Raw genomic sequence first — 19,513 nt, 5'->3', positions numbered from 1 at the left:
TTCTCGTGTTCACAAGTGTATGTGGAAAATAATAATATAATCGTATAATACTTCCCAGACGACTGCAGCAGCCCAAAGAAACACTCTTCCTCAGGTGTAGATATACCAGGATACAGATGATTGGAGCGCAAATACATACAGGGAAAAAATACCGTATTTGCTCGATTATAAGACGAGGTTTTTTTCAGAGCAAATGCTCTGAAAAATACCCCTCGTCTTATAATCGGGGTCGTCTTATAATCAGACCTCAAATAGGTCTGACTAAGACGACTAAGATCCAGATTCCCTGCAGCTGCAGGGCACCTGGATCCTCCTGTCTCTCCCCTCCCGCCCCACTTACCGGTGCTTCTGAGTCCCCGGTGTGCAGCCGGGGCAGTGTGTAGATGTCTACGCGATTCGCGTAGACAACTTACGCTGCAGCCGGAAGGAGGTGTGAGCGTTAAAAAGGCATTTCTGGAGGCAGAGTGGCATTAAGGGGGTTTAAAGGCATTTCACAGAGCACTCTGCCTCCAGAAATGCCTTATGCCCCCCATTTAACACTCCCCGCCCCTCCCCCAAAAAACTTACCGGTGCTTCTGACTCCCCTGTCATGCAGCCGGGGCAGCGTGTACGCTGCAGCCGGAAGGAGGTGTGGGTAGCAGCAGGGGTTGTCTGCGTCCATCGCGCAGACGTTCCCCGGCTGTCAGAGATCACTGTTCCCCGCACCGGTGCGGGGAATTCTCTCTGAGAGTCGGGGAAGGTCTGCGCGATGGATGCAGACAACCCCCGCTGCTAGCCACACCTCCTTCTGGCTGCAAAGAGATGCATCTGCACCTAAGGCTATATTAAGGTAAAAGGTTTTTGCGTTATGTAAAATGATTTTGTCCCCTCAAATTACTGAAACAACAAATCCAAGATATCAATGCAGTGACTGTCAGGATTGGGTTGGTTTGGAGCTCAAGAGCAGAGGATAGCCCAATAGCGATGTCAGGAACAGTTCAATAGATCAAGGCAGGCAGCAATCAGGAAAAGATGGTAATCCAAGCTAAGGTCAGGAAAAGAAGAGATTCTTCTTAAGAACATCTAAGCTGTCAGGATGGTGGTCACTTTTTCATGTGAATCCTAGAAAAAGTGTATGCATGTGTGCCAGGACCTCAGCCTTATCTGTGGCAGCTAGGAGAGCACTACGGCTGTGTGATTGAAGATTAGATACTTCCTCTAAGTCAAGATTGCTTAACATATCCTCCTAAGGGAAGGTACTTTTTAGGGAAGAGTTGGAGTCCTAATTATAAAAGACGACAAAGGACAAGCATTGGATGCCCCAAAAAAGACCGGTAACTAGAAGACATTTTCACATTTCCAGCACAAACAAGGCGGTCAGAGGAGACTTGACAGGTCTTATGACTGGCACCCCGAAGAGCCTCTAGGGACCAGGCTGCTAGTGGTAACACCTTCAGGTGTAGAGGGAGAGGAGAGAGGTTCCTGTTTACCAAGTCTTCTAAAAGACGCTAGGCATTCAGTACAAGGAAGGTTAACTGTGTTCAGTGACGTCTTGGCTACCCTTACCCGAAACGTGTGGATAAACAGTATTGCGTCAAGGGGATATTGTCTCGAACTCAGAGAGAACTCTCCCACCTTCCCACAGAACCACAACAAAATGTTGCTGCATGTGATTGGTTCCTTTTGAAAGTATTGATTGCAGTATCAAGATCAGATCCCGGGAAAGACAGGTTTTGCATTGCCTGGTTTTTGTAAAGGACACTTACCTTCATGTGCCGATTGCTCAGGCCGGCCAGAAGTAGCTTTGTATATCTTTCCTGCTGTCACAGGATGATCCGTCTCTATCACTAGATCATCAAGTCTGTCTGCCTGTGGTTAGAATCGAGCCACCTTGTTTCCAGCAAAGTTTGGTTGACACCCGTACCTCCATTAATCACTATGGATGCCAGAAGCTCTTTTTGCAAGTTGGGTAATTCAGGATAGCTGGAGGAGTGCTGTGAACCTGCATTAGTGAGCCCCACAATATTTACCACTAAAACAAATAGTATTGTCTCTAGAAGAGACAAAGAAGTATTTTATTTCCTGGTAATTATCCAGTTTCCATTACTTTCTGGATGCAATACTTTTGGACAGGTGAAGTCAGTGGAGCATTTGCATTTAATGCAAATTAACAAAAGACTTTTTCCAAGAAGTTACTTTAGTTATGCCAGAGGCAACTCAGAGATTAGTTCTACCTTAATTATGTGGCATTTGTATGTCATCACACTGATTAAGAAAAGGGACATCATTGTTTCATAGTGTAAAGTTTCCAGAATATTACATAGAGGCTTTACTGTGGTGTTGAAGGACCTGGATGTGGTTTGGTACATCATAAAAATTAAGCTGATCATAAACGGAATAGCTAAGCGGTAATGCCAGTTTGTAGTTTATAAGGGCTGCAGACACATCAGAATTTCAGGGACATAATGGTACTTAGCATGCTACTTATTGATAGAAAATATGAACATTTATTACATATTAGAGATATTATAAGTCTTTGACAGGATTATAGGTATCCACCAACATTCAAATGCAAACCCTTTGAGCTGAAGTAATGGATTCTCGAATGCTGTTGCCTACATGATATGTAATTTTAAAGACACCATTATGGCTAGACATTTGTCAATATGGCGAAGGTTCCAAGTGGCAATATAGCACTGCATAAAGAAACAAATTTCTTCCCCCACATGACCTACAATCTCAGATCCAGCCTCTTACTAGGTGTCCCACATTTTAAAGAGGAAGCAGGCAGAGGTGCCTTCTTCCTTCAGAGCTCCTCATATGTGGAATAGCCTCAAAGATTCTATCTATTCTATCTATATATCAAAAGATGTCTCCCAACATCTAAAAACAGAATGTACCTGTTAGAAGATTACTAATTCATATTTATTCTGTTCATGTCCATTATTGTTTTTTTTCTATTTCTTACCTTTATTTGATCTGTTTACAATGTATGTAAAACCGTTTCTGAACTTGGCTCCCCAGAAAACTGAAAAGTATTCTTCTTGGTAAAACACTTTCTAAATGAAATAAATACATTTTGACAATCTATACATAATATCACTGTTTTGGTCCTAAAGGGAATAGATTGATTCATTCTAGCACATGTTTAACCCAGGGGGACTACTTAGTATAGTTTTAAATAAAAAAAATGATAGTGGGCTTTGCTAAAGAATAAGTGTGTGTGTGTGTGTGGGGGGGTGACAGTGTACAAGTTAAACTGTGTACAGTATTAGACTGTGTGTTTCACCATATAGTGTGCGTGAGTAGAGTGTCAATGCATGGTGCTACAATAAGTGTATGTATGTTACTGTACAATTGTGGAGCTAAATTATACTAATGATGTGGGTTGATTAATTGATAGCTATGCAGCAAACTGCTGGTGTAATATAGTTTTTGACCACTAGATGGTACTACAAGTATCTTGATTTTAGAAATAACTGATCCAGGAAGACATAGGTGTGGGTCAAATGAGTAGAACCTTCCAATCCAAACATTAATGGCATAGCTGAGCAACATGAGGATATATAGCAGAACATCATCTACAACAACCTCATGATGAGCACTATTTACAAAGAGTAATTCCAATGTTTTGAGTTTGAATTGTAGATTTATTACCTTAGCAACTAATGGAACAGTTAAAAAATAAAAATATTCCATAGGTTGCTAGTTCTAAGACCACTTCTAAATGTTTGTAATTGCATGTACATAATACATTCATCAGTCTCTAAATCACAACTTCTGTATACGTTTATATTTCTAGTTGAACAGATATCCAGTCATTTGTTTCCCACCAGTGCAATGTATTTACAGTGCTTTCTGCCACTACATATAATTTATTTTGCATATCTAAGGTACAATTCTGTAAACGCTAGTAAATAGGACTTTCCGCAAAGCCTGGCCCTATCTATTTCAATATTCCACAGTTATGCTTGACTCCCCTTTGTCCAGTGCTGCGGGATCTGCTGCCACTATAGAAATAGCATAAGTGGATTTGGAAGATTCTGCAAAAGAAACAAGAATTACATTTGTAGGCAAGCATCTTATCTCTAGTTCAAAGACATAGTCAAAATCTTAAGTACCTTAGAGTATCAACAGGAAGCAAATACAGCCAGTGATCTCTCCTGACCTAGCCAACTATGGTGGCAAGTCCAGGGGGTCAACGATCAGGAGTACTGCTGCATAATGGACTGGTTAAAGTGAGATTGTTTATCCCCAACCATCCTTTTTACATGTAATAAGACGTCATATTCTGCGGCGCCTTTTAGTGTATTTGTAATGCCATTGCCGACTGCGGTGGGGGAAGCTGGGGGTGTCACCCTAGGTCGTGGCTTGAGCAACCACATAGGTAAATATATAACTGTATCCATCCTCTATTAAAGTATATGAAGGTGATCGGTATAACCTGGAGGAAGCGATATATATATATATATATATGTATATATATATATATATATATATATATATATATACACATATACACACACACTAACTGGCCAATTTATTAGGTACATCTTGCTAGTACTGGGTTGGACCCCCTTTTGCCTTCAGAACTGCCTTCATTCTTCGTGGCATACTTTCTACAAGGTGCTGGAAACATTCCTCAGAGATTTTGCTCCATACGGACGTGATGACATCTCACAGTTGCTCGACATCTGTGATGCATATCTCATGTTCCACCACATCACAAAGGTGCTCTATTGGATTGAGATCTGGTGACTGTGGAGGCCATTGGAGTACAGTGAACTCATTGTCATGTTCAAGAAACCAGTTTGAGATGATGTGAGCTTTGTGACATGGTGCATTATCCTGCCGGAAGTAGCCATCGGAAGATGGGTGTACTGTGGTCATAAAGGGATAGACACGGTCTGCAACAATACTCAGGTAGGCTATCGCATTTAAACGATGCTCAATCGGTACTAAGGGACCCGAAGTGTGCCAAGAAAATGTCTTTGGTTCGATGTGTTGCGCATTCAGAGATGGTATTCTGCATACCTTGGTTGTAACGAGTGGTTACTTGAGTTACTGTTGCCTTTCTGTCATCTCAAACCAGCCTGCCCATTCTCCTCTGACATCAAGACATTTTCATTCACACAACTGCTGCTCACTGGATATTATCTCTTTTTCGGACCATTCTCTGTAAATCCTAGAAATGGTTGTGTGTGAAAATCCCACCAGTTTCTGAAACACTCTGACCAGCCCGTTTGCATGCCATGTTCAAAGTCACTTAAATATGCCTTTTCTTCCCCATTCTGATGCTCGGTTTGAACTTCAGCAAGTTGTCTTGACAAAGTATAGGGGAAAGTATATTTAGAGGAAACTATTAGACAAAACAAGTTTGAAATGCTCACCAAGAATTGCTTCACAGGCTGAATTGCATCTCCGGTTTTGAGCTTCTCAAGGGCAGTCCAGAACGGAGAGCTTAGTGGGGTTGCACTGTAGGATGGGCTATGAAGTGGCTGCCCATTATTTGTAAAGCAGTTCAAAAATATTAGGACACAAGGCCATAGTCTGAAATCAGATGCTTAGATGTAATGTGAGGATTTTTTCCATTACTGAGATTGTGGTAGATAAATGGAACAGCCTAATAGCAGAGGAGGTAACGTTAATGCAGTGATGAAATTTAAACATGCATGGCATGGATAATAATAATGTTTCTCAATATCTTTTAAATTCTATGAGTGGTTTCCATAGTGTATGCAATACTTACTGCACATTACAGATTAAAGAATCTCCTTCAAGGCTGGTGTGTTACATTAGGATTGTGTGAAATTTTAATTGATCTCCTGTAGATTTAATCTATTACTGTTTCAAGCTCATTTCCAGTTGTCCTAACACAAGGGTAAGCAGAGATACACATAAACAGTTAGAAATTACTAGCCCACAATATTATCGACTTGACGACGCGTCCAAGTCATGTATTATTGTATTATCTAACTAGCAGTTAAACCCCATATATTTGGCTATGTGAGAGAATATGTAACCTAATGTGAGATTATTACAAAATATGTGAAGCAGACATCATAATTAACATACTTACTGACTGAAAAAGAAGGTTGCCTTTCAAGTGAATGTCTACTCTGTGGTCCATTAGTTCAAACAATCATACCAAAACCCACAACTATGGCCACTGTATACTTCATCCCTCTATTAACACTAATACGGTATAGACCTTTTGTCCAAAATGTAGATCTTTAGTTAAAAAAAAAATACTGTTTTCAGCCCACACTTTACCCTCAGAGTGGGAGCAGGACCCATGACAATAAACCTGAAGAAAGATTGGATGAGGGCATCTCAAGGACTTGGACACACACACAAAATAATTTTCTTTGAAGAAAAGTGAAATGACACTTGGGTTGAGTTCTGTATTAAGGATCAAAAGGCTGAGACATAAAAAGCCTGCCCTTTGTCCTATTAACACTGAAAGTGTGTCTGTTTTATATTAGCTAACACATTGTTTCTTACCTCCTTTTTATCACAGATAATCAGTTTGTCTGGAAGTTCAGACATTTTATGGAATGGGATGTTCAACAAGCTCATGTAGGTGTGATGGTTAGGTGTCCAGCCCTCCTGAATCTTACTGGCTCACGGGCCAACAAGTCCCCAACTCGATGTGTGGGGCAAACTTCAACAGGCACAAAAACAATGTATCCAGTGTCCATATCGGTGAATCGTTATACACCTAATTGATTGTTCATGAGCAGAGGATACAGGTTATCCTCCAGCAGTTGATTTATATCTTATATGAATCGACCTGGTAATTGAAAGTAAAAGGTGGAGCCACTATATCCCTGCACATGTATTAATTTTATAGCCATTCTTTTAGAGCAATTAAACAGTCAAATCAAAAGACTATTATACATAAATATACATTTTAATGTTTTTAATATTGATTGCTGTCTGATATGGACAATAGATATATTGTTTTTGTGTCTGTTGAAGTTTGCCCCATATGTTGGACAAGGGCAGAGTGCTTGTCCCTCTGTACTATTTACATCGCGGAGGTTGGATTGGGAGGTACTGTCGACCACTGCTTCCTTTATAAGTATGACAAGAGATCATGTGGTTGATTCCCCTGAGGAAGCCGGCTCAGCTTTCCGCCACTACAGCTCATTAGAATACGATCCTTGAATCACTAGGTCAACTAGGTGGATGATTAGATGCAGGACAAGGAGCGGGTTACACTAGCTGGCTGACAGCTTTCCAAATTAGGTTTCCTCTTTTTAACTAGTGTAAATGCGGAATACTTAGTATATATTTCACCTGTTATGGTTTTATTTTAGAAATGTTTATTAAAGGTTGAGTCTTAACCACTTAGGATCCATATTCATTTTTGGTGTTTGATTTATGGGAGGGGTAGTCCCTCATTATTTGGGAATAGGATACAAAAGGTATTTATTTTTGTTTTCTGCATTTCAAACCGTTAACATTTGGATCATGATCGCTTATTATAGTTTGGAGAATATACAATGTACTTTTTAAATTAAGCCGCGTTTACTACATCTATTTCAGTTGGACAGATGGCGGCTAAGTATCTGTGTATGCCTACAGCTAGATCAAATAAGAGATCTTGTGCAAAGGTACTTCCAGGGAGAGAAGCCCATATTTTTAGTAATAATCAACAGCTGGCTCTTAGAAGGTGACATACAATCTGTGCTCATGAAAGCTACAGAAACACAAAACCACAGTTGGGCTAAGCAGGAAGCAAAGGGATACCTACAGGACCAATGACGAGTTCAGAGACCAATAACAGTAGGGCCCCATGTTGACCTCAAACAAATAATGCAATCTGTTATTGGTAACCTTAAACAACTTAAATTTTTTTCTCCATGTCCTTCCATCCCTTGAACATGTACAAGAAACAGCTGTAGGCCACCATCGGTGTTTGGGTAGTCATTTGGCCCCTTTGCCCTAAGGAATGGTGGTAAACGCATGAATCACAAAAGCTAACAACGCTCATTTATACTGTATTCAAACAAAAGAAGCCATATTGACATCTTTTAAGCCTAAAAAAAGGACATGCCCCTTTAAATCCCATAGTTACTCAGTAATCTCTATAATGATTTCAGAGATTAGACCATAGATACTAACTAGCCCCGGATTTCATAAGGCTTTTCTATCCATTTATTCCCACATCTCGTTGGTATTATATTATTTTTTTCCCTCTCATCTTCTATCAGTTAGAAATGCTCAGCCCGCAGAGAACTATCCAGCTGCGCTTGTGTAACAGGCACATTGTCGGCATCATAATAACGAGCATAAAGGTTGCGGTCCTTTCCCAGGGCAAACCAGCGTCTGCTTCTCCACAAACGGCAATTTACAAGAATCAGACGTTATCCGCTACTAATTTAGCGGCGACAACTCCTGCGTAGTGATGTCCGGATCATGAACGAATCGTTCATTTGATCCGGTTCTTTTTAGTGATCCGGATGAGTCGGTTCACTAGACTGAACGATTCGTTTGTAACGGTTCAGTCTGTGAATCATGCAGCTGTAACCTGATCCTAGAGCTGTGAGTCATCTGCAGAGCACTCAGACACAGACTCTGGGGTCAGGTTACAGCTCATTAATTCACACAGGAACGATGACTCTTAGAGTCAGAGAGTCGTTCAAAGAGTCGAATGATCCGAAGAGTCGAATGATCCGAAGAGTCGAATGATCCGAAGAGTCGAATGATCCGAAGAGTCGAATGATCCGAAGAGTCGAATGATTCGAATCTTACAGGGATCCGGATCTTACAAGGATCCGAATCTTACAGAGATTCGAATCATTCAGAGAATATCACTGATACCATACTTTTATAAATAAATACATTAATAATGTTCACACTGCCCCCAGGATTTAGATTCCCCTGAGTTTGCCCCCCCTTTACCTATAACTGCACCTACAGTTAACTTTATTAAATTAATTAAATTAACCCTCAGTCATCAGCATAAAATTAACCCTTATACCCCATCAACCATAACTGCCCCTGAAATTAACCGTAAAGATCCCATTAACCATAACGGCCCCTGAAATTAACCCTAAAGACCCCATTAACCATAACGGCCCCAGAAATTAACCCTAAATACTCCATTAACCATAACTGCCCCTAAATTAATTGCATGTACTCCAGATAAATTACCTAATAAATTGGTATGGTTGATGGGGTCTTTAGTGTTAATTTGGGGGCAGTTATGCTTAATGGGGTGTTTAGGGATAATTTAGGGGCAGTTATGCTTAATGGGGTCTTTAGTGTTAATTTAGGGGCAGTTATGCTTAATGAGGTGTTTAGGGTTAATTTGGGGGTAGTTATGCTTAATGGGGTCTTTAGTGTTAATTTAGGGGCAGTTATGCTTAATGAGGTGTTTAGGGTTAATTTGGGGGCAGTTATGCTTAATGGGGTCTTTAGTGTTAATTTAGGGGCATTTATGCTTAATGAGGTGTTTAGGGTTAATTTGGGGGCAGTTATGGTTAATGGGGTGTTAAGGGTTAATTTTAGGGGCAGTCATGGTTGATGGGGTGTTAAGGGTTAATTTTAGGGGCAGACATGGTTGATGGGGTGTTTAGGGTTAATTTAATGGTGAGGGTTAATTTAATTAATTTAATAAAGTTAACTTAAGGTGCAGTTGCAGGTAAAGGGGAATGTAAATCCTGGGGGCAGTGATTATTAATGTATTATTTATAACAGTATGGTGACATTCTCTGAATGATTAGAATGCCAATGAAGGCAGAGAGTCGTTCAAAGATCCGGATCTTACAATGATCCGGATCTTACAGTGATCCGGATCTTACAGTGATCCGGATCTTACAGTGATCCGGATCACTGTAAGATTCGGATCCCTGTAAGATCCGAATCTTTGAACGACTCTCTGCCTTCATTGACATCACTGGAGGCAGGGGGGAGGATTCATAATGAAAGGGGCGGGGCCAATCGTTAGTGTGCCTGCACGGAGTTACTGGAAAACAGTAACTCCGTGCAGACACACTGAGTGATCCGAAGATCCGGATCATGAATCGGATCATTTCAGTGAACGAATCGAAATGATCCGATTCACTTTAATGATCCGAACTTCCCATCACTACTCCTGCGCATGCGCGCTGAACTCGCTCAACAGCCCTGTTTCTGCACACGCGCAGTCATTTATCAAGCCGGCCTCCTGTTCGCGCATGCGCGATTGATTCACGGGAACGCTTTCTGAACAGGAAGGGGAGACAGATTAAAGAGCCAGATGCGGCTCGAAAGCCGTGGAGTGAGTATCACGGGGTTTAAATTGCCTGTGTTGGGGAGCATGTGCCTGATTGAAGATTTGTTACTGATAGTGTGCGTTTTTTTTGTAGCTGTGTGGGTTACATAAACATCACGTAGTATATAAAAGCGTATGGTGTATTTGGAGTGAGCTGTGGACGGGGGAGCGTAGTCTGTCTAAGCAGTTTAAAGGATCTGGGTTCACAATGTGGATTAAGGCTGGGGATGTGCAACCTGTTTGAAGAACTACGGGTCCGCTCTATACTGGATGGTTGCTTTGCTTTGTTGTCCGCGATCGTTCATCTGGCTGTTGCCAAACATTCCCGGTACCAAGCAGCAAACTACCGGCTGTCTGCCGGTGCCACTGGAATAACGCCCATCCGCTTAAACACCCATCTGTTCGCACACAGTGTACATCTATTTTCACTCAGTCTTGCAGCCTTGATTTCTTTTTCTATCAGCAAACTCCACACACACTGACAATCTTATATGAACAGTTTGGTAAGGATGCTGCCTTTATTGTCTAACTGAAGTATAATAGATTGCAAGCTTCTGAGACTATATACATCCCTTCTTCATGCAGAATTATTACTAAATTTGCTCTGTTTGTTTCTGTGGCTCGCACCTGTTTAAGGGTTTATATATATATATATATATATATATATATATATATAGTTATACACACACAAAGTCCAATAGTTGTGTGTATGTGTATATATAAGGATTATATATCTTATCTGTCATTATCTCATAAAAAGAAAAGTTTCCTAACCTGTAGTGTTAGATTTTTTTTTTTTTAATTCAAGCCCGATAGACGTGGCCATCATCTTCTGTTATATGCTGCGTCTACAGATGATGGCTTTAAGGATACAGGAATAGCTGGAAGGATGCCACATTTTCAAATATTGCTTAATATTTTTTAATCTGATGGCAGGAGAGCTTTCTTTGCATATCTGCACCCAAATATTATTTTATTGATGGACGCAAGGTTTTGGGGGTCTCAAATGTCGTGTCACTTTCCCTGTAGCAGATCTCCATTAGTCTTGGAAGCCAACCCTGAGTCATAGAATATCTATTGGGCTCCTGTCCCGCTAGTGTTATTTTTTTCATGAGTGACACTGAGCTCTATGCGGTTTAGTAATCAAAGAAAAATTGGAAGTGAAATGCTGGCCTAAAATTAACAAAATCTCATTCTTTCTAAATTAATGGCGAATATATTATAAACAGTTTTTGGCTGCATTTAAGAAGAGGTTCTATAATATAGAGTGACAGGTAATTCCTGCCCAACAGTAGAATTACCCCACAGTAATGCCCCATAAAGGCTGACAATGGATCTGCGTGGTTTCTCTGGTTTTACCGGTATAACAGTAAAACACGTTTTACAAAATAATTAATTTGTTGTGCATAGTTGAATGATGTCATGGGTTCCACTTTATTCTGTAGTCACATTGTGATGTCACAACTGTCCCAATTCTTCATGCGCAATGCCTCATTCTTCATAAGACTGTGGATACCCTGCAAACAGACAAGCAGACTGGCTAGTAGGACGTCGGGGCTCGCTATAAAATGTGACCCGAGCCAGACGGCTGTATAAATGCATTACAGATCAGGAGTCCCAGCCTCATTATGACTCAGAATATTACATCATCAGAATATTACATCATCAGGAAGTAAAATGCGGAAGTAGGAAATTGGCCAGCGGTTCCTCGTCACTATTGCACAAAAAGTTTGTTCACAAGCAGTTATAAAATGTTGGACTGTTTTATTTTCTACGAAGCATGTTAAAAGACTAGTTTGTTGTAGATGGTATACTATGGAATTCTGCTTTTTTGAATATGACCTCAATGGCTGGAAAAGCAAAACTCGTGAAGGGTGCAATGTCACAACGCAATAAGCTGAAATAAAATATATCTAAAACCCCACCACTGTTATAAAAGAAAGAGGCCAAAACAGTACTGATATAATTAAGCATTTTCAGCTCCCGGGCCTTTTATGTGCTCATAATTATCTAACGTTGATAATTTGGTGAAGACATTTAAAAAATGTATGTTATGACTCAGGAATAGTTAATTGCACTGATGGCTGTGAAATATTCACATATCTATGTGCAAAAAGTCATGTAATGAACCAGCTACTGAAAACTTCCTATGAATTAAACATGTCGCGGGCCACTCGGCTGTATTTAACACTTTTCTAGTATTAGAAACGTTGTTCCTTGTACTGTTGAATGCGGGGGGAAAAATTCCGGAAGTAACTATTTAATCAAATCACTTTTTTCCCCCCTTAATTATATTTTTGCTGGTAACACCTAATTGTCATGTGACACAAAAGCAGGTACTGCATACAATCTGTAAAGCTGTATTGGCTTTGGTTACTAGAGCCTGCAATTAAAGTGGAACAACACAATGAACCGTTAACCATGTATCGTACACGCTGGGGCACTTCAAGGTGCCAATTTCTCCCGTTTCGCAGCCATCTCCCCCCTTTCCGGCAGAAATCTTGCGTGTTTTACCATACACGTGAAACCTTAAGGAGGAAAGCCTCATGTTAACAGTAGCACTTACAGTGCTTTTCCTCTAAGGAGAAGAGAGTCCTTCTGATCGCTCAATGATGGGAACCTATCTATTGTGAGACCAGCTGGTCATCATGCAGGACTAAAAACTGATCCCTGCCAACATGTAGGGGTCGGTGTTTATGTATTTACACAGCACTCCCCCATAAAATTCACCCAAAAGGTACAAAAATGTAAATGTTTATTTTATTTTTTTTAAGAAAAAAAAAAATGGGCTCTTGTAGAGCATCATCTCCCTGAGCCAGAATGATTATGTGAGTATATTGGGAGTTGTACCGTGAGAAGCGGGTGAACCAGAGGATTGAAAAGGTTGACGTAATTGTGAACATGTATTTTCTACCTTGTGTTATAAGGGTTAAAGAGATGCTTGCATCTAATGCATAAACGTGGACTAAAAAAAATTATCTTTTGGTAAAATAATGATTCACCTATGACTTGTTAGAATGTCTATTTTTCTGTAAATGTACGCAGTATGGATTTTTATGATGCGTCGGTGGGACGTGTTTCCATTTTTCTATTTATTTTTCCCCGTTATACCATCTGACGCGCAAGCAGATGGTCATATTTTAATTTATTTCCTTTTTTTAGTTTACATTTTTTTTTCGTGCATCATGAATTTCATATGAAAAAGGGCTCGCGTTTCAGATGACCCGCGGAATGTCCTACTTAGTAGCTCTCTGAAGGTCCAGAAGACTAATGACCTTGCTAGAATTTGCAAAATGGCTTCCTGGCTTTGTGACTGGTGGCATTTAGCCGTGATCAGTCAGTACTTGATGTGGTTGGACTGATGTGGCCGTTCTCTGCTTTGAATGGAATGCGTGGCTCTGGTCATAGATTAACATGACCCTACTCCACCCTCCTCCCTTCACTTTGTGATTAAAGTAGAACTTTGTTGCCAAAGCTCTATGGTAAACAGTCCTTTGCTTGTATAAAGACGTGGAAAATACAGAAAAGCTTACTCTAATAACAGCCAACCATGTTTATTATGGCTGATACTCTGACGTTACACAAGCAATGTTGCTGCACACGCTTCAGAGAAGCCTTTTTCTTCTGGAAATGTACAGAAACCGTGTATGTTAATAAAGTATTTTAGCTACTACGATACATCCAAATGAAACAGAATTTGACGGCAGATAAGAACCATTTGGCCCATCCAGTCTGCCCAATTTCCTGATGTAAAGGCTCAGGTCTTGATCAGTCCTGGATCTAGGCTTTATGCGTATCCCATGCATGTTTAAATTCCCTGACTGCGATAGCCTTACCACTTCTGAAGGGAGGCTGCTCTATTTATGAGCTTGATGATTGTTAATATGTATAGTTAAATACCTAAATGCATGTCAAATTTGCGTTTTCATCCCATTTTTATTGCATACCTGAGTCATGCTTACAATCTCACTTAAGGACTATTTTTTAGTATTGTAATCATGTGATATTATAATTATATAATTATACATATCTATACTAATCTGGGTCATGTTTCTTGGCATGTTGATGCATAACCTGCAGGACAAGCTCTATTGCTTGGGGATCTTACGATGTGTTCTGTCCACGTAATTTAGGATGTTATCATTTAGCTTAGCGCCTATGACTGCAGTTGTGTAGATTTGACCATTTTCCCATTTTTTTTCTTTTTTGGCCCCATTGCTTAGCAGAAACCTTATATTGATTTTTACTTTTATGCCATTAGGGTTAAAAATTAATTTGGACTTAGTTGCTAGTAGCTGCCACTTTTTTTTCAGCTTCCCCATGTGATTTAACCAGCACCAAAAATAATCAGAAATAATAAAAAAAAAAAAAAAACCTAATAAAAACTATGTACTGCAGGTGCCAAGGAACACTTGCATACAAACCCCTAAAAAAGAGAACGCTAATAAATGGTACTGTTTGTATCTGTATATAAACCCACTCCGTATTACAACCTAGAATGTAAGGTCTATGGGGCAAGGGACCCACACAGTGGATCATAATTTCTATATGACTACTGTATGACAACACTTTTGTCACCTTTTTGTTCCATAAACTGTGTAGCACTAAACATGACTGCTAGCATTAGATAAAAATACACATACTCGGATTAAGTGTAGCCTCTGGTCTTTAACATATTTCTAAACATATAATTGTGACTTTTAGCGCTATAGTACGCTGTGATACATTCATAACAGGACCGGACTAGGGGTGACTAGGCCCTTTAAAGTCCGTGGCCACCAAGTGACCATACATGTGGCCGCCTGCTGGATACGCATGGCCTTTTGATGTCTTTATAGTCATCTGCCCGATGTGACATTCTGGGCCTGGACTTATGCTCAGCAAATATTCATTGTTAGAAAAGAGGGACAGCCGGGGACAAAAGAAGGAAAGAGTGTCCCCGGTACCAAAAGGCCACAAAACACATCTGAGAGACCACTATGAATTTACCATGACTTTCCAGCACACATCTCACTAGAAACTCATTAAAAAACATACATTAGCCAGCAAGGATCCTGAACATATGTTCTTGATAAAGTACTTATTATGCTATTAGCCCTAGTGGCTTTATGTGGAATTACAAATAAAACACAATGATATGGTACAAAATCAGAGCAGCTAAGGGGGCAACTTCCTCCCTGCACCGCTTGGCAGCCCTCTCCTAAAAACTGCACTTTAAAATAATAATAATAATTTCAGTTATAGTACTTTGCATTGATGTATGAGTATATGAAAGCATATGATGAAAAGAAAGTGCTAAACATTCAACATACCAAAATTTATCAACCTTAAATTATTGTGTTATACAGCTTATTTAGAATAGCGATCATGGCCTTATTTTGTAGCCATCTTTTTGAAAGTATAGGTCACGGTACCACCAGCTCCCTCCGTAAGCCTCTTATTTAGACATTTTAATGCATAGACGTTGATCAGTTTTCCTGGTGTAAGAGATAATATTATGGCTGAATGTCACGGAACCGGACACCCAGCTTATCGGCTTTAATTACATGGCTCAGTTGGGTGTCAGGGAAACACCCCAGACAAAAGCTTGCTTTCCGGAACTCCAGTCTTGTAGTCATTGAGATTTATAGATTTAGATTTGTTTTCCTTTTGGATAAATGCCCTTACAGGGGTTTAGTGTTTGACTTGACAGTGTTTGCCCAGGGCTAACAGAAGAAATGAGCTTCATCCTGCTGATGCATGATAAAATCACAAAATAAAATTGTGTGTTTTTGTGTATGGGTGTGTATATATTTATATATATAATTTTTTTTTTCTCCCATGCACAATATCTTTCCTAAAGTCGTGACTTTTTACATAGACTTTTTGGAACAGCATTAATTTGGGATTAAAAATGGGATTTAATAGCCCCCCCAAATGCAATATATATACCGTATTGGCTCGGATATAGGCCGCCCCCGTATATAGGCCGTACCCTAAAAGTTTGGTGCTTTTTTAAAGAAAACGTTTTTTTCTTTAAAAAAGCACCAAAAAAACATGCTGCCACTCTGTCTCCCCCCCCGAGATATGCTGCCACTCTGTCTCTCCCCCCCCGAGATATGCTGCCACTTTCCCCCCCCCCGAGATATGCTGCCACTCTGTCTCTCCCCCCCCGAGATATGCTGCCACTGTCCTCCTCCCCCCTCGAGATATGCTGCCACTGTCCTCCTCCTCCCCCCCCCGAGATATGCTGCCACTCTGCCCCCCCCCCCCCGACTTACCAGAGGAGACTCCCGGGTGTCTTGCGGGGCCGGCAGGGGACATCTACGCAATACGCTGATGTGCCAGCACCGGAAGTTGTATACGCGTATTGCGTAGATGTCCCCCGCCGGCCCCGCAAGACACCCGGGAGTCTCCTCTGGTAAGTCTTGGGGGCAGAGGTAAAACGCATCGTGCGGACGGTCACTGGCTGCGGCGATGCGGGTAAACAACCTCCGCAGCCGGTGACCATCCGCACGATGCGCTTAGACAACCTCCCGTGCCGGCACCCCCCCGTGGAAAGTGCTGGCAGGGGAGGCTGTCTAAGCGTATCGGGGAGTAGGATGCAGGTCCCCTGCACCGCTGCGGGAGATCTGTATCCTAACCCTGCCCCGCTAGACCCCGAATATATATTCGAGCCAATACTGTATATTAAAATAGTCGATTGCAGTATACTTAATGGAGATACGATTGATATATAGTATGGGTTGTACTATAGAAACCCCCTTTAAGTCCTTGATACATCAAAATGTGACACCTGCTGATTCAATTAGAAGATTTGAGATAACCACGATGTGTGATGTTCTTTGAGAGAATAGCCAGACTATGGAGTTACATTTTAGAAACTTGTGTTAACTTTGTGAGCACCTGATCTCTGAGCATTGAGCCAAGAACAACGGTAGCAGCCGCACGTTATAATCTGCATTGTCTCGAGGAGGAAGTGAGTCAATGGTATAGGAACCTGCTAAATTACTGAAATTTCAGAGATCGGCTGCAAACATAATGATGTATTCGTAGCTCGTAGATTGAACACAGATATTTTACATCATATTTTTACATCAAGCAAAACAGAGCCTTTATATATTTTATTGTCTGGTTATCTTGCATTATTTTGATGGCCTACATCATGTCCATCAGCAACATTGATATTGAAGATGAATTGATATCAGAGATTAAATCATAATTGAATGCAGCACCGAGAAACCTGTTTTTTTGCTCTTGCATTTCATTGGCATCCTTTTTATCTTTATATCCTTAATGTCCTTTACATCTCATGATCCCTTAGACAAGTGTATTGAAATTCTGTTGTCAGCCCAATCAGGAAGTTTTAACCTGTGTTGGTTTAGCAGATTACACACCTACCTCTCCTACTAGAGATTGACATCAATAATGTTTCTATGTCAAGCTATTATCACAAATTAGCAGTAATTTCAAATGCGATGCTGCAGCAAACTGATCAATATGTCGGATGGAAGTATTGGAATTAGAAGTTGCGATCATCTGGAACATGATGTTTTCCCATTAAGAAGATTGTTTAGGTTCTTATAATGTCAGAGGTTCTGTACCTTACGCGGTAGTGTTGGGAGCACCAACAATCCTTGCTTTATTTATTCTTAAGGTATTTTTAAATGTTGTTCTGATCTAAAAGTTTTGTATTTCGGTCCGTTTGTTATAGACTGGCTTCAGGAATATGTAAAAAGAAAATATCAAAATAATAAATTAGGTGTTTGAGTTAGAAGTCTTGTATGAACCGGTCAATAAACTAGACTAAAACGTAACTCCTGCCATGTCTTCAGTAGGGACAGCCACGCTAACGTAGTTGCTTGTAGCTGTTACGGTTTGAGTCATCATTGTAATGCATGTTTGTCTATTGTTGGCTTTGGATTGTTATGTTACATTAAGTTGACAATGAAGAAGGAAATGGATTACACCCTTATTCATAGTTTCAATGTGGTAATAATCCAGTAGCAATCAAACGTGTATAGTGAGTCCATTATTCTTAATGGCTGAAGTCATACAGCTTGTTTTACCAATATTCTTTATAGTTTAGTACACACGCAGTAGGGTTAATGAAATTAAAAAAAAAAAAAAAAAAAGGGCTGTTTAATCAACCTCTCGGTAACCATGGGCCCCTTCACCTGTTTCATCAACCTCTCAGTAACCATGGGCCCCTTCACCTGTTTCATCAACCTCTCAGTAACCATGGGCACCTTCACCTGTTTCATCAACCTCTTAGTAACCATGGGCACCTGTTTTATCAACCTCTCTGTAACCATGGGCACCTCCACCTGTTTCATCAACCTCTTGGTAACCATGGACACCTCTGGCTGTTTCCTTAACCTCTTAGTAACCATGGACACCTCTGGCTGTTTCAGGAGTGTACCCTGTTTGCTACACCCTGTTTGCCAGCTGCAATATGATTCCATTCCTGAATCCTGGGCTTTATTTTTCTACGCCAAGAATGTTCAACCTTACATACAACCTTATGTTATTTATTTAGAATTAATGAATTTTAGGCCACGATGGGGAAAAAATTATAATAAATTATAATTTGGTATATTTTAACATTTATTAAAGTTTTGTGTTATGGGTAGAATAGATATGTATGGTGCAGAGGCCGGTCACTCATGAGTTATTTATAACTCTGGCTGTTTCCTTAACCTCTTAGTAACCATGGACACCTCTGGCTGTTTCAGGAGTGTACCCTGTTTGCTACACCCTGTTTGCCAGCTGCAATATGATTCCATTCCTGAATCCTGGGCTTTATTTTTCTACGCCAAGAATGTTCAACCTTACATACAACCTTATGTTATTTATTTAGAATTAATGAATTTTAGGCCACGATGGGGAAAAAATTATAATAAATTATAATTTGGTATATTTTAACATTTATTAAAGTTTTGTGTTATGGGTAGAATAGATATGTATGGTGCAGAGGCCGGTCACTCATGAGTTATTTATAGGTAGCCATAGAGCTTACCAGTAGCTTGTACTACCAGTAGCTGCCCACTAGAAAGCCTTATTTAAACAAACTACATGGTAGAATGCACCCTTTGAAGTTTCAAAAGATGTATAGATCTTTAATGACAAGTGACATCCTATACATGCACATTGCAATCAGTGGGGGCAGATTGATACAAGGGTGAGCAAAAAAAGTTTAAAATATTAAAAACACACAATCAAAAAACAAATGCATACCTTGCATGTCCGGGTCACCACAGGGAAACTCTGTGAAGTGGGAGCAGCATTGCT

This window comes from Sceloporus occidentalis, unplaced genomic scaffold, assembly GCF_023333645.1.
Source record: "Sceloporus occidentalis isolate IW3139 unplaced genomic scaffold, rSceOcc1.0.p SCAF_23, whole genome shotgun sequence".
NCBI classification, from domain to species: domain Eukaryota; kingdom Metazoa; phylum Chordata; class Lepidosauria; order Squamata; family Phrynosomatidae; genus Sceloporus; species Sceloporus occidentalis.
Note: the sequence above shows the minus strand (reverse complement) of the source record.